At 36.4% G+C, this 15,468-nt stretch overlaps 1 protein-coding gene and 1 long non-coding RNA gene across 4 annotated transcripts in view; both read right to left on the bottom strand.

Annotated features, from left to right (window-relative positions):
* Positions 1 to 15,468, bottom strand: part of Kcnip4 (potassium voltage-gated channel interacting protein 4) — an 857,080-nt gene that overhangs the window by 799,910 nt on the left and 41,702 nt on the right. The gene's annotated exons all lie outside the window — the stretch shown is intronic.
* Positions 1 to 15,468, bottom strand: part of LOC125364865 — a 29,361-nt gene that overhangs the window by 6,710 nt on the left and 7,183 nt on the right. The window contains exon 2 of the long non-coding RNA XR_007213581.1: positions 14,028 to 14,031. This is a non-coding gene — a long non-coding RNA (uncharacterized LOC125364865). The remainder of the gene's footprint in view (positions 1 to 14,027; positions 14,032 to 15,468) is intronic.

The raw sequence follows: 15,468 nt of genomic DNA, 5'->3' as shown, positions 1-15,468 counted from the left end.
CTCATGTCTTTTAAGGGAAACGTCTGAGCAGATATTTCTGATGATGTTAAACATACCCTGAATTCATTATGCTTAAGGATCACAAAATGTTTCACGGTATCATATTATTTAAAGCCTAATAGACCTGCTTTGTTTGGAAAACTTTCTTTATGAAAATACATCATTTTCTCCATCAACAATGAGTGGAATCATTAAGTTGAAATGGAAGAAAATACATGATAGTCCATGGGGCCAAATCAGGTTTCCTCCTGCATGCATGCATGAATGAGAAAAATATCATTATGTCTTATATAGGTGTTTATTACTTTGAAATTTTCAGGGTCACATCCAGTTATTTTTGTATCATGTCTTTCAAATTTACTGATGTTGGACGGTTGGATGATTGTTAGTCCTGCCTGCCGATTGGCCATTGTTTACAAGTTGACATAATGCAGTGTTATCATTCTGTCCATTTCAAAGGGAAAAAAAGGAAAAAAAGATAGACTGATATAGAGAATTTGTGACATGGTATGTATACAACTGGTAGTAGCTGTTGGAATTATTCTAATAATGCAGTAGCTCTTGTAATTATTTTCTTGGGCAGCCCCATCAATAATTCAATCAGCAGAAATGTAAGAACCCAAGCTCAGATATGTCTGTCACTAATCATAGAACTTTTCATCTGACACATTTCCAGGACCCTGACACTGTAACCAATTAAATGATTCTGTTATGGCACCTTCTAATCCACAAGTACATAAAACATAGGTAAAGGAAGCCAGACATGGCAACACTGAAGAAAAAAACTTCTGAACTAGCTGCTAATTTCTTATAGCACTTTCTGTCAAAGGACACCTAGTTTTCTGATTGGGAAGAGTTGTGTAATATTAAATAGTAAAATTTTTATGGACACAATCATTGTTTGGCTTTCATAATGGGTTCACTTTTCTAATGGCTTATGATAATTTTGAAATACCACACTCATAAATACCATATTAAGTATTGAAGTTCTTAATTACATTGTTTCCTTCTTTTAAAAAATCCTTTATTTTACTGAGAAATCACACTTGCTTCTCTTAGTTAATGTTGTTTTCTGTTTTTCTTTCAGAAATATTATTGCAAGAGAAATTAAATCATTGTACCAAAATAATGCAGAAGCAAAAGAATAAAAATGCAATCCAGAATTGGGTAAAGATATAACTGCCACCTTCATTAGCCTAATGTTGATAATGTTTAATTTAGAGAGCTTCCAGAATAAAAAGGTGATTTTAAAGAAATAATATTCTCAGCAAAATAGTGAATATTATTTTCAATTATTAGAGTGATGAGAACTTAAGATATTAATTTGAAATCTATTTAGGAAAAAATCCAACTAAAATGAGGTCACTATTATTTTGATATATACACTATCATTTACAAGACATATAGATAAAAGCTTATCGTTAGAACATTTTTGGTATAAATGCAGCTTGGTTTCAAGGGTAAAGACATAGTTAATTTGCCCACAATGGTGGATACTAGGTAACATACCAAATCAAGAAGCACAATATCTATGTTTGTAAAGACTTCTTGATGAGAAGTAAAAGTGTAAATTCATTTACATACTTTCCAGTTTTCTAACTATATTTTTGGTTATGCTGTAGGCAGTCCACTGTTAATAATAGTTTCCCCAAAGCATCATCATTCAATTTTAAATTCTCTGTGTGGGCTCAGTTTCCTGGTCCCACATTTGGCTCTATTTATTTATTTTTTTACTGTTTTATACAAATGCAAACAATAGCAGGCACTCCTAGAAATTTTATGACTTGCCACTCTCAATTGTTAGGGACCCAGCTCCACAAACATATCAAAGTATGCATGAACTTGGGAAGCTGTTACTTCCACACCAACCAAGAAGGCTCAAGGGTGAGTTCCATTGAAATAAATCCGAATCCACAAATATACATGCATTTACTACTCAGAAATTGTATCTATTACTGTGATCACGGTATGTCTATCATAGCGCATACCTGAAATGTTGCTCTTTTTTTCCTAAATGATTGTATCATGAAGATAGCAGGGGTAAGATGCATGACAAGGAAGCACTGCTTGGCAAGGTGAACAAAATTTAATGCCAGTCCCTCATTCAGTAGGTATTACTGCAGATAGTTATAGTGGGAAGAAAAGTGAGGCTCATAGAGAGCAATGAACTATTTCAAGGCCTCATAACATTCTCATTTTAGTCAAGGCCTTGGTCTCTGAAGATGATATGAAGGAGCAGGAGATAATGAAAGGAGCAGTGATTGGGGTTTTTGTTGTGGTTGTTGTTGTTATTCCAAATACACAAAGAGTTTTGTAAATTTTGTATTTGGGGACTTAGGTGGTATGTTTTGTTTTGATTTGGTTTTGCAGTACCAAGAATTAAATCTGGGCTTTACTACTGAGCTAGGTGCCTGCCTTTAGAGTGGTCTTTAATGTTTCAGAGATGCATTTCAAGAGGAAGTAAAGTCATCCGTCAAGCTTCTGGAATTGGCAGGTGGAAAGAGAAGTACAGGGAAAGAAAAAAAGCTTGCAAAAACAAGGGAAGAATGAAGGACCAGGCAGTATTGAAAGAGAAACCGAGCAACCTAGCCAAAAGACAGCCAGAAGTAGTCCCTTCCAAAAAGCTCAGTCCCTGATTTCTGCCAGGAAAGAGCAGAGGACTTTGCATTTGGTGGACTTTTATTTAAATGCATATCCAAATCAATGAGCAAAAAGAAGTGAACTGGGAAACCTGAGTGACTTCCCCATGAAGAGTTTCAGCCACTCTTCACTGGGCAGAAGCCAATATCACATGCGCATCTAAACAGTAACAACAACAAAAAGCACTATATAATGTCTTTCAAGGTGAGGAAGGTTAGACTTAATTGATATGTTTGTGTTTTTTTTTTTTGTTTTTTTTTTTGGCCAGTCCTGGGCCTTGGACTCAGGGCCTGAGCATTGTCCCTGGCTTCTTCCCGCTCAAGGCTAGCACTCTGCCACTTGAGCCACAGCGCCGCTTCTGGCCGTTTTCTGTATATGTGGTGCTGGGGAATCGAACCTAGGGCCTCATGTATCCAAGGCAGGCACTCTTGCCACTAGGCTATATCCCCAGCCCATATGATATGTTTATTTTTAATCTACATACACAAAGTCATTTATACTGGACCATTTTTCTTCTTCTGTTGGACCTTTATAAAGCAAAGAATTTAGAATTTTGTATTCTGATTGAGTAATCCCAATTAACAAATAATCCTACATTTCCATTAGAGCAATTATCCCTTTACAAGGAACTACCCTAAGAATTATCCCTAAGGACTATCTGAGGGATAAGACACTATCAAGAAGTATCTTTTTAGGGATTTATAAGTTATTGAAAATGAAATGCAGGTCTTCTCATGGTGATTTTTGTGTCTGATAAAATTTCCAACCCATAGTAAACATCCAAAGCCTAACTGATGAATGATTGTACATCACTGATGAATAAAGGAGGTGAATGAAGGATAAACAGGCAAGCAGAATGAAGGATAGCTGACTGAGAAAGGGAATGTTTCCATTGTTGGAGACAGCATAATTTGCTGGGAATATGGTAGAAGCAACTCAATCACTGAGTGAATGATCACCTTAGCTTTCTCTTTAGGCTTCTGCCCAGCTAACAGCTCCTCATAGTAACTGCTATTTATGGCTTGAAAGGATGTAACTTATCTGTGGGAGACATAGGAAGATATATTTCAGGATGACAGTAGGATCTTTCACAATAACTTCACTTTTCCCCCCTAAGCACAAATATTTTATTTGCTGATGCCATGCCAGCCAGCTCCAGAGGACCAGCCACTGTGCCATGTAATCCTGTTTTAAATGACAGTGATGGTGGTAAAATGGAAAGCTACCTGATTAGCAGCCTGCCTGGTAACCTGGGAAAAGCACTCAGAGAGAAGAAAGTACCCCACAGCTGCTGCTGTCTACTGACCCCCATAGTCAGAGACAATGGCTAATCACCTAGCATGCCACCACCACCACTACCACTGCCATCACCTTCCAGAACGTGAGATGTTGAAGCCAACGGGTAAGGGATCCATTTCTATTTCACTCGTATTTCCTATTCCTATTTCAACTTCCAGACAAAGCATTGGAGCAATAGGAGCCTATTACCTTTAGAAAAGTCAGATTTTCTTTCAATAATTTTCCTGTGGAACCACAATCTGAGGATCTAATTTTACTATAGGATGAGAGAGAGAGAGAGAGAGAGAGAGAGAGAGAGAGAGGAGGGGAGGAAGGAGAGAGAGAAAAAAGGAGAGAGTGAGGGAGAAAGGGGAAAGAACACTAAGGGAATGGACAGAGAGATAGAGGGCAAGAGTAGAGAGGGAAGGGGTAGAGAGAAAAGGGAAGAGGAAGAGAATGGATAAGAGGAAAGAGGAGGACAAAACACGGAGGAGAGGGGAGAAAAGTGAGAAGAAGGAACGCATCTATCGAGGAAACGAAGGTGAGTGACAAAAGTTTAGCCCCTAAATGTTTCTACGGATAACCAGAAGAGAAATGATACCATCCCCATCCTTTGTCAGTGTCCCAATTTCTAGACTTCCTAGTCTTACCAGCTGTCTTCCAGATTCTGAGAGGTGATGTAATCACCCACATACCATCATCTTCGCTCTTCCTAGAACTCTCTTGCTATGGACTTCTAGTGACCACTGGCTCTGGTGTACTGTTCAGGGACCTATCACAAGAGATTCTCTGCTGAGAAAAGTACCATGTCTCCATCCCATTTAGTGTTATTTGTTTTTAAATTGAGATCATTGCTTGAGTCTTTCATGTCACCTGTGAGAAGCAGTATTTAATCTGTTCCCTTTATGTTATTCTCTTCTCTCCATAAGTTTAAGTAACCAATTTTGAGTAGTTCTCTATTGCATGACCAGTATCTTCTGCAATTCCTGGCATATGACTGGGATTTGATGCATAAATATGGAAAGAAGGAAGGAGTTGAAGCAGAGGTAGAGAAATAGAGACTTGGAGGGAAGGTTCAGCTTCTTTTATGAGTCTTCCCTAATTGAATCTAATATTAAATAAGCACCAATCTCTTCATGAAGAAAGTTTCATATAAAATATAGATACCACATTTAGTAAATGGGTAACATCTTACTGGATGATGTTAATGCAAATTGCTATAAAAGCAGCCATAGCTTTATTTCTTGATCCTTGATCTTTAGCTCTGTCTCCTGAAGCCTAGGAACTGAAGAAAGTACTAGTTTCCATCAGCTACAATGAAATACTTTATGTCTTCATCTGTTCTCATTTTCTTGCCATTGACTCTATTCACCCACTTCAAGAGTCTTTATTCAACCCAGAATGGTAGCAAAGAACTGTGTACTTATTATTCTAGAGAAAGGGTCTTCAGTTCAAGACCAGCTTGTTCTAAATAGTGAGACTTGGCCTCATTAAAAAAAACAACTTAACTCCATCAAATATTTATAACCAAATCTCTTTAACAAATGCAAAACTCACTTCCCACCAAACTGTCCTAATTTAGCACAAACTCTAAATTTCAAAGGAAATCTGAACGTGCTCTGCTTTAAATGTCAGGACTAGATATTCAGGCAGAATAATTAAGGGGAGGAGACATTTCTTTCCAATGAAAAAAGGATTGCTAGTTTGTGCAAAGCTCTATGTATATTATGTTTTAAATATGCTTGCCTGCATATGCTGCTACTGGACATCCTGATGTTTGCATAAAATGTGCATCTTTGTCCTTATTACCAGGAAGAAGAGAATATTTGCACTGAAAGTAAAGGAAAGGCAATGAATCTCCGAAGGTAGATCTATTGGCATGTCTCATATACTTGCAATTTTCAATTATAATGACTCATTATTTTTCTTGCATGTATATATATATTATACATACAGACATATATGTAAAGAGGGAAAGAGATGATTATAATTATATATATATATATCTTCTTCACTTATTTAAGTAGGTTTGTAGACTATGATCTGTTTTATAAATAGTTTTGAAATTCATTTGAAACATACTATAATATTCCAGGTTTAAAGTGGAGAATTTAATCATTTGGAAAGAAAGGCCACATTATATACTAATATACACAGTATAATTTTCCAATTCATCCGAGGAGTAATTAAGCTGTAAAGATGCCAAAAAGCTCTGAAGACGTCAGAAGAAAACCAACAGAAAGTCGATCTTTAGAAATTATTTTATTCCTTAAACAGAAATTTCCATGCTATACCCATTTTCTTCCTAAGACTGTGTTCTAAGAGAAAGACTTTGATTTACTTTTTCTACTTCAATCAAGGAAGATTTCTCTTGTGACTGACATGGCCAGTCCTTTCATATTCGTTCCTAATGTTCTTACAAAGGGCTGAGCTGTGAACTGTCAACCAGCAGCAAGAGGTAGGTCTGACTTCCACGGAGATAGGAGATGGGGCCAAACTAATGTTTAGAGCAAAACACTGAATCCCAATTCTGTGTTTGCTCCATATCTGGAGATACACTATTTATCAACTCAAATATCTCTAAATATTTACCAAAGCATTAGTGATATTCTAAGTGAGGTAGATATGCTCAATTCTTTTTCAATTGGAGCTAAAAAATTACTGTTAGATATTTTTCCTCATTCTCATTTTCATAATATTTATTATACCAATAAATAAACATGTACTTTTGCTTTGTAGGGCACAAGTGCTTTGAGGTTATCTTGGATATGGCTGACCAATCACATGAAGTCATATAACAAGGAAGAGATGCCCAAGATCTTGGACTTAAAAGATATTATAAGTGCCAAGCTGTTGGCCTACTTGTTGGATTCAATCCAAAACTCACATAAAATTTTTTAAAAATGAAAAAAAAATTCTTTTTTAAAATATAAAGTCTACAGCAAGGGGTAAAATACATAGTCATGCTGTTTTGAATAGGAGATGACATTGATGTTTTCATCTCTTTGGGCTGTTGTACAAAACATACCATAAATTAGGTGGCTTCAGCCAGGGAAATTTCTTTTTCATGGTTTTGGTGATGGAGGTCAAGAAGCTAGAAAGATTGGGTTGTGGTGAAAAGTGACTATCACATCCTCAACTTATTTTGGATCCTCACATAGTATAGCGTAAAGAAAGAGGCAGTCCTCTGTCCCAGTAATTGTGCTAATGCCATAGGTGAGCTTTTTCCACCCTTACCGCTCACCATCTTCCAATAACTCTTCCTCCACATCTCACCACACTGGGGATCAGATGTCAACTCAGACATTTTGGTGGAACCTAAATATCCAATGTATAGCACTGGCTGTGAATTTTATTTTACAAAGGGGCCACCAGGACATTTTAAGTGGTGAGTTTCTCCCTCCCCCATTTAACTAAGTTGTTGAAGACACACGAACATGGGAAAGATAAATGAAGATTCTCTACGTAATGATTATCATGTTTAGGGAAATTACAGTAAACACAATTGCATGTATATGAATCAGTACTTTGAATAACTATTTCTTAATGGACATTGTTATTAATATTATTATTATTATAGATGCTGTTATATAACAGAAAAAGAAAGACTGAAGGAGCTTGTAACTATCCTTAGAACATTCAACTCTGTAAAGAAAATATTGCTGATTATTAAAATCAGTTGATTTTGTGGAATATTTCCTGGACTTAGGGAAAGAACTTACAGATCTTTCAGAATTTCAGATGTGCTTTCAACAATAATGGGAGAAAATCTTCTGTTATATTCCCTACCAAGTACTTTATCATTAGTTGTTCAATGATGATATCTCATGTTTACTACCTACCAGATACTGTTCTGAGATTCTTGTTCCTTATTTCACTTTATTGCCATCACAACTCTATGATTGGTTGTTATTAGCTTTGCTTATTACCACAAACTCACAAAACAGGGAAATAAAGCAAAGGGAAGTTAAGAGACTTATCCCAGAGTTTCACAGATAGTAACAACATAGCTGAAATACAAATCTACAGTGTATGGTTGGATAGTCATTCAACCCACTATACTAACTAAAACCCATACACAAAATAAAATAAAGAAAGATACACAGATTCATATGGGTGAGAATAACAATATGCACAAATATAAATAGTGGCTGCTCTGGCTGAGCTTCATGAAAATTAGCTGCAATAAAAGTAAGTAGAACTGTGATGGATATAGTTCATGAATAACTTTGTACCCAAAGCTCTGTGATCACAAGGAGAGAAAAGAAGAAACCCACACACCTGTTTTTTTGGAAGGCAAATAATAATAATTGTGAAAGAAAGAACCAATCTCCTTAACCACCTTAGCCAGCTGAAGGCTTTTGCTTTCAGGTGCAGTCAAGCTACCCCGGAACTCCCTTCCCTTTGCCCACTTTGAGTTTTGTAGATTCCACGGTCTCACACTAACCAACCTGTTACCACTTTCCAGAATCTTCTAAAAGGGTCCTTCTCTACTCAGAACTAGTCTATCACTACTCTTCCATAGCTCAAATCACTTACCTAAGCTTTACCTACCTAACTTCCAATCTAAACCTTTTTGCTGTGTGTCTTTCTGGTCTTTGGAGTTTTGTCCTCATGTCTAGTTTGATTTTTGTTCTGGTCAAATGGATCACCTGCCTAGTTTTACTCCAACCACCAGGATTCATGCTAATTGAGCACTTCAAATTAAGTAGACAACACTCTTTGACTGCAAAATGTTGAGCAAACATATGAAGTTAGATGACTGTCTTTTTATGGGAGGCAGAGGAAGTTTCTCTTGGGAAGTGACATTTGAACTGTGAGTCTGAACTTGTGAAGGTCAGAGACAAAAGTGCACCAGTCAGAGGTTCCAGAATATGCATTTTTTTTCTAGTAGGAATAATAGCTGCTATTAGCCACAAATATGTTGACTATTAAGAAAAGAACATATGAGATGGGCTGGGAATATGGCCTAATGGCAAGAGTGTTTGCCTTGTATACATGAAGCCCTGGGTTCGAATCCTAAGAACCACATATATAGAAAAGGCCAGAAATGATGCTGTGGCTCAAGTGGCAGAGTACTAGCTAGCTTTAAGCGAAAAGAATCCAGGGACAGTACCCAGGCCCTGAGTTCAAGCTCCAGGACTGAGAAAAAGATTGAGAGAGAGAGAGACAGAGAGAGAGAGAGAGAGAGAGAGAGAGAGAGAGAGAGAGAAACATATGAGGACAGAGTATCAGAGTGGCTTGAGATGGAGCAAGGAAAGGCCAGGCATGTTGAACAATGACACCCTCATGACATATTTCCTCCACTAAACTACAGATAGTAAAGTTCTTCCTGCCTGCAGCCTGCAGGTTCAATGATCTGAAGTCAAGATAGGTCCAAAAACACTGAATAAAAAAATAATAGACATATATAATTCATCAGTTTTAAACATTGTGCCATTCTGGGTAACATGATGAAATCTCATACCACCTTGTTCTGTCCTACATGGGGCCTAAATCATCTTCCCATTAGTCACTTAGCGATGGCCTCAGTTATGATCAACTACCCAGTACTTTCATCCAAGTAGGCCCTATTTTACTCGATAATTGCCCCAAAGCACAAGAGCAGAGATGCTGGCCATTTGGATATGCCAAAAGAGGAGCCTTAGAGTGCTTTCTTTAAGTGAAAAGGTAGAAGGCTACATAGATGTGTGCTTATGCAAAGCAAAAACAATACATATAATGAAATCTATTGCTCTCTGTGACCTCAATCCTTCACTCTGGGTCCTAGAATGGTGCATCCCAATGGATGAGGAAGGGCCTAACTCTGATCAATAATGCCATAAACAATATTACAATATTTTATTCATCAGGACTTCCAAAGCGTAGCATAACCATCCCTTATTGTTAGTTTAAATCTCCGTTTCAATTTTTGATGGGACAGATGGGACTATGGCTGATGTCATTGCGGTGACATTAGTAGACACACAGGAAGTCTCTATAGATGATCAGCTCCTAAAAGGGAGCCTACCATAACCATGTGCACTGTGGTGGAATTCATATTCTTCAGAAGAAAATTAAAAGCTAACACTAAAGGCAAGATTATGATGTGGAAAGCAATTAAAATGGTCCTGCTAGTTTTATTAACAGGCTTGACCTAAAGATTCAGAAAACACCAAGTTTAAATAATGTATGGTCTTTAATGACTACAATCCCAACGTAATGCTTTCTATGCTTCTAAAATGTGCTCTAATTCTACTGTAAATACAGCTTAGTCAGACTGGAATCCTTTAGAGGTGACATTATCACTTGGGAATAGTTTCCATATGGTTAACAGATTGGAGAGCTTAATGACTGCATCCAGTATTCATCTAGAAGGGTAAGGGCTAGAGGGGGAAAAAAAGTCTTCTTGCACAAGAATGCTCTCCACTAGCTAGCAGGGTTTAGATAAATCACATAAAAATTTACAAGTTCCCTAATACCAAATATTACTACGGGGATGAATAAGACACAGTTGTTGACCTTTAACAACTAACGATAGTACGTGTTCAAACAAAATACTTCTACAAAGCTCGTAAAATCCATTATGTTATTTAATCTATTGAAAATGTTAACATTCCACTTGTAGACTTGAAGAAACCAGAACCTGGAACAATAGCAGCCCTTTCTATTGGGAAACACATGCTCCTGCCACTAACCAAATTACTTCACTCCTTGCTTCTTGAGGAAGGACTTCAGCACATGTGTCATCGTGACTTAGTGACACTGGGGAATGTTAAAGCGAAGTATCTAGGGTCCACGGGGGAAAAATGGCCATAGGAAATGTGCCATGAATCGTTAGGATCCATAGGAAAGAAGTTAAGAGAAATGACTCACCTTCATGGTGGATATTGATGGTGTCCATCAGTGGGTCATGTGACCATGCATGCCAAGTGCACCTGAGTGCATACTCACTGACCAAGCTGACAATACCCTAACCAGTATTCTGTGGTGATGGAGGGGTGGCTCAAAAGAAGAATAGACTTGTCTAAATCTAGAAGGTTAAACAATAGTCATTGAATCTCAAGGATGAACCAATATTGTTTTTTTTTTAATTTTTTCAAAAGAAACTTAAAACAAAACTCTTAGCTAAAATTAGAGAAAGCCGTTTGATAGCTCTACAGATAAGTCTCTTAGCCCAGATCTCAGATTTCTGAAATTCACATCAGAAAGTTGTCTCTGTAAACTGAGGTGGTATTTTTGAAAGTAATTAATTTTTTTAATTAATTAATAACATGGTATAACTTTCAGTAAAGTAATGCCTTTTTGTCCAGTATAGTATTTATAAATAAAGTTGGAGGCTGTGGTAAAGACTGAACAGGATTTGGAAGGGGAAATTTAGAATCTCTGTCAACTTATAGGTTGAAAATTCCTAGATTTACCTAGAGATATAACAGAAATATGTTTACACGAGGATGTTGAGAGTGATCTTATCAGTTCCTACAAATTGGCCCTATTGAATCTTCCACCAATACTAGAATGGACAAAATAATTGGCATTTGCTGGATGTCAGTGACTTTTGCCTGGAATCCTAGCTACTTAGGAGGCTGAGCTCTGACCAGGGTTAAAAGCTAGCCAGGGAGAAAAGCCAGTGAGACTCTTATCTCCAATTTATCACCAAAGAGAAAAAAAAATAAGCACTAGAAGTAGAGCTGTGGCTCAAGAGGTAGAGTGCCATCCTCGAGCAATAAATATCAGCGACAGTGCCCAGGCTCAACACCAGCATATAAAATATAAAATAAAATAATCTGAGTATATTATTGAGAAAAAACAATATAAGCATTAGGGTAAATTACTTATAACAAAGATGAATCTCAAAGAGGTAATGGTATTATATATCAATGAGATAATTATCTAGATATATAATAATCTCATAGAGATTATGAGGAAAGGGTAATATTGAAATCACATTTAGATGATTCTAATTTTTTAAGTATAATTATCAGGTGCGCCTCAATTATGCTGTTGCGAATCTGGATGGCAACTTATTGCTTTCATAGAATGTTGAAGTTAGTATTGGGAATAATTAGCACAGGGTTAGGCAAGTCACAGCAGAGGATCACAAGAGCCCAATAACTATACCCTTATGATCACATAAGCTGATGCTAAGTGAAATGAACTCCATGTTATGGAAATGATTGTTATATCACAGTTGTAACTACTTTCAACGTCCCATGTGTATCTGTAGCTTCTACTATTGATGATGTTCTTGTATCACCTTCCTGTGGTTGTATCTACACTATCTCTGTAATCTTATCTGAGTATATTGGAAACCTTCTATACTGGTATTAGAACTAGGAAATTGAAAGGGAATACCAAAATCGAGAGACACAGGGTAAAAAAAGACAAACAACTACAAACACAATACTTGCAAAACTGTTTGGTGTAAGTGAACTGAACACCTCATGGGGGGAAAGGCAAAGAGGGAGGAGGGAGGGAGGAATGAGGGACGAGGTAACAAACAGTACAAGAAATGTATCCAATGCCTAACGTATGAAACTGTAACCTCTCTGTACATCAGTGTGATAATAAAAATTTGAAAAAAAAAGAAACACTTTTTATAAGTAAAAACAAAAAGAATGTTGAAGTTAGATTTGGGTGAGTGTTGCGACACATTTCTTTAACTATATTGTGGAGAAAAGGAAATAAATACAAAACAAATATCCAAAGCTCACCTTTACAGTTAGGACATGTAATCTTAGGTGGCCATTTAGCTTCTGTACTCTGAAGTTGTTAATAAGATAAAAATTATATCTATCACACTCAATTATAAATTGTGATAGGCTGTATAAACTGTAAGGTTCTACACAGTTGTTATTTAGTGTAGTTGTTTGCACCATAGCTGGGAATCAGAGGAGTATATGGAAAGCAATAAAGACAAATGTGCAGTGTGTAGCTTCCTTATCTCCACTAGCCTAGAGGCTTTGATTTACTGGGTCTTTATAGCAACTAGTTGGTTTCTATCCTCAGAAGTCCATAGATGACACAGGTAGAGTTTGGGGTCACTGATTTGGAAACTGTCACCTCTTTTCACAATGGTTACTATGCCATTTTAGGTTTGCATCTGTGATCTGTGTAATTCAACATTTTGACAACCACAAGTTTTGGATACAACAAAGTCTCATGCAGTTGGAATATATAACCACTTGAACAGTGAGCAAAGGCCATGGTAAACAAAAGAATTCGTTTAATTAAATCAAAAGGCTGCAACACAATAAGCTCAGGGAAATATTCTCCAGAAAATTTCAGAATGTCTTCCTATCAAAACCCAAAGTTTGAATGTATGTCATTTTATATCTCAGCCAGGAATCATGATCCACTTTACATTTCAGGCTTTTTCTTCTTGTATTTATAAAATGAATGCCAGATGATAAAATTGCTTTTTATAACATTTCTTTTACAATTTTTTTATGTTTTTAATAGCATGTTGTTCCAACAATGGGACTCATTAGGCTTACAAAATTACTAGATTTCAAGAATATAAATTTCCACCAAGGAGTAAAATGCATAAAAATCAGAATGAGGTTTTTCTTTGAGTCCTTACAATATTTAAATTACTTCATTTCTTTCCCCTAATTTCTAATTTTCTACTTAGGCAAATTCATTACACACAAGAAAGGATTCATAGGAAAACAATTTGACATTTGCATACTGCTCACATGTATATATTGCTCCAATAGCAGATTAGATACAAAATGAAAACATTTTAAATTCAGTCATCTTGGGCTAGACCATTTTGTATGGCCAAAGATAAGAATCTAGATACTATGTAGCATGCTTGTTAAAAGGCAGCTAAAGTCAACAACCCTTCTTGATCTGTAAAGCTACATTTGCATAAGTTTTTATAGAACAAAATACAAATCTGTAGTAGATTACATCTGAATTAACTTTTACGGCTGCTGCGTGCATATTACATCCTACCTTTATTTCCTCTTTTAGGATCATTGTTAGCATTATTCATAGCCTAGAAAAGAATCTACTCTAGCAGCATAGATCCAATACTTTTAAATATATGTGTGTCTAGAAGGTTGTGTCACCTTAATAAAAAGTTTGATTAGCTTTTCAAGTTAAAATCAACTTATTAAGGCAACTTCTCTTCATTTTTTTTCCTTTGGAGCTGGCTTAAACTTAATTAGGTTCAGCCCATAAATTCCCTATGATCTTAAAAAAAAAGCAGAACACCACAAAAATATTAGGTACATCACTGTGATTAAGATTACCTGAAAGTAAACAGAAATTGCAAAGAGCAAACTGAGTAGTACTGCCAAGATAATAAGAAATTTTCCATGATTAGTAATTCATATCATCAAAAGACAGAAGGCAGAGAATTAAAGAATAGTCATTTAATAAAGTATTAAGCATTCATATTGTGATTAGTGTTATTTTAGTGTATAAATAATTTAAGTAAAAATATTGTACTATCTGATTATTTGGCCTTGCTAGGATATGAGCTCTTCCAACCCAGGTTATGGTACTTATTTTTATTCCATTGCTTTTCTTTTATAAAGGAATACATGAACTTTATCCTTTCACACAATGCACAGATAAAAATCTTCCTAGGACCCAGTACACAGGACCTGCTGAGTTAATGTTCTAGACATTAGGAATCTACTGCTTTCCTAATGAGGGTCCTTGAAGGCTGATAGAGGCCTTCACAAAGTCATCTGGAGGTCAATGGCTATTCTATAGGGCTTTCTCCAGTCCTCCTGGCTGTCTTCTAACTGTCTTCTCTCATCCTAATTTCATTTCCTATTCCTGCCATTTGCCCCTGCTTCCCAGGTGACTTGTGGGTTTTCCTCAACACCAGTGAGACCAATGCCTTGTTTCTCCAATTTTGTATTGGAACATGAGTTGGTTGAAGAATGTGAGAGAATATCTTTGACATAGATGTTTTCACACACTTGATTTGATCAGGGCTTTTGCCCTTAACCCCTTTATTTTGCTAACAGGATAATCCTGTTTAAACAAAGATGTAAAATACAAAAACATTTAATAAGAATGAAGCAATTTCTGGCCAAATTAAGACTGGCAACTGTAGAAGACAACATATCTTGCCAAGACATGTGATATGGACAGAAGAGAACACTGTTGAATGGCAGATGGAACATGGATTCACTAGTACTGTTAGCAGGAAAAGTGCCTGGAGAAGAACTTCATTAGCACAATGTAGTCACAGAAATAAACGACTCACAAGTTACACTGTCTACATTCAAACTGCAGCCCTGCCAGTTATTAGCTCTGTAACCAGGGAAATCTCTCTAGTTTGCAATATTAGGAATGATAATGAGTCCACTTTCATAAGATAACTATAAGAATTAAATACATTCATACATATAAAGCCCTTAGAACAGGGCTTGGCGCAGATACGAAGTAATTATTGAAATCTTTTGGATTTCATTAGGCTAGTGAGAATCAAGTAAGTAATAGCAGTAATGATGAGAGTCAAGAGGAAAGTTCTTAGAATGAAAAGGAGCAAGTTAGAAAAAGTGCCCTGTGACATCTGCCTTCATATAGGGAACCCCAAGCCACTTC

The sequence above is a fragment of the Perognathus longimembris genome, chromosome 16 (assembly GCF_023159225.1).
Source record: "Perognathus longimembris pacificus isolate PPM17 chromosome 16, ASM2315922v1, whole genome shotgun sequence".
NCBI lineage: Eukaryota > Metazoa > Chordata > Mammalia > Rodentia > Heteromyidae > Perognathus > Perognathus longimembris.
The sequence above is the reverse complement of the archived record's forward strand: the minus strand, read 5'-3'. Positions and strand labels throughout refer to the sequence as shown.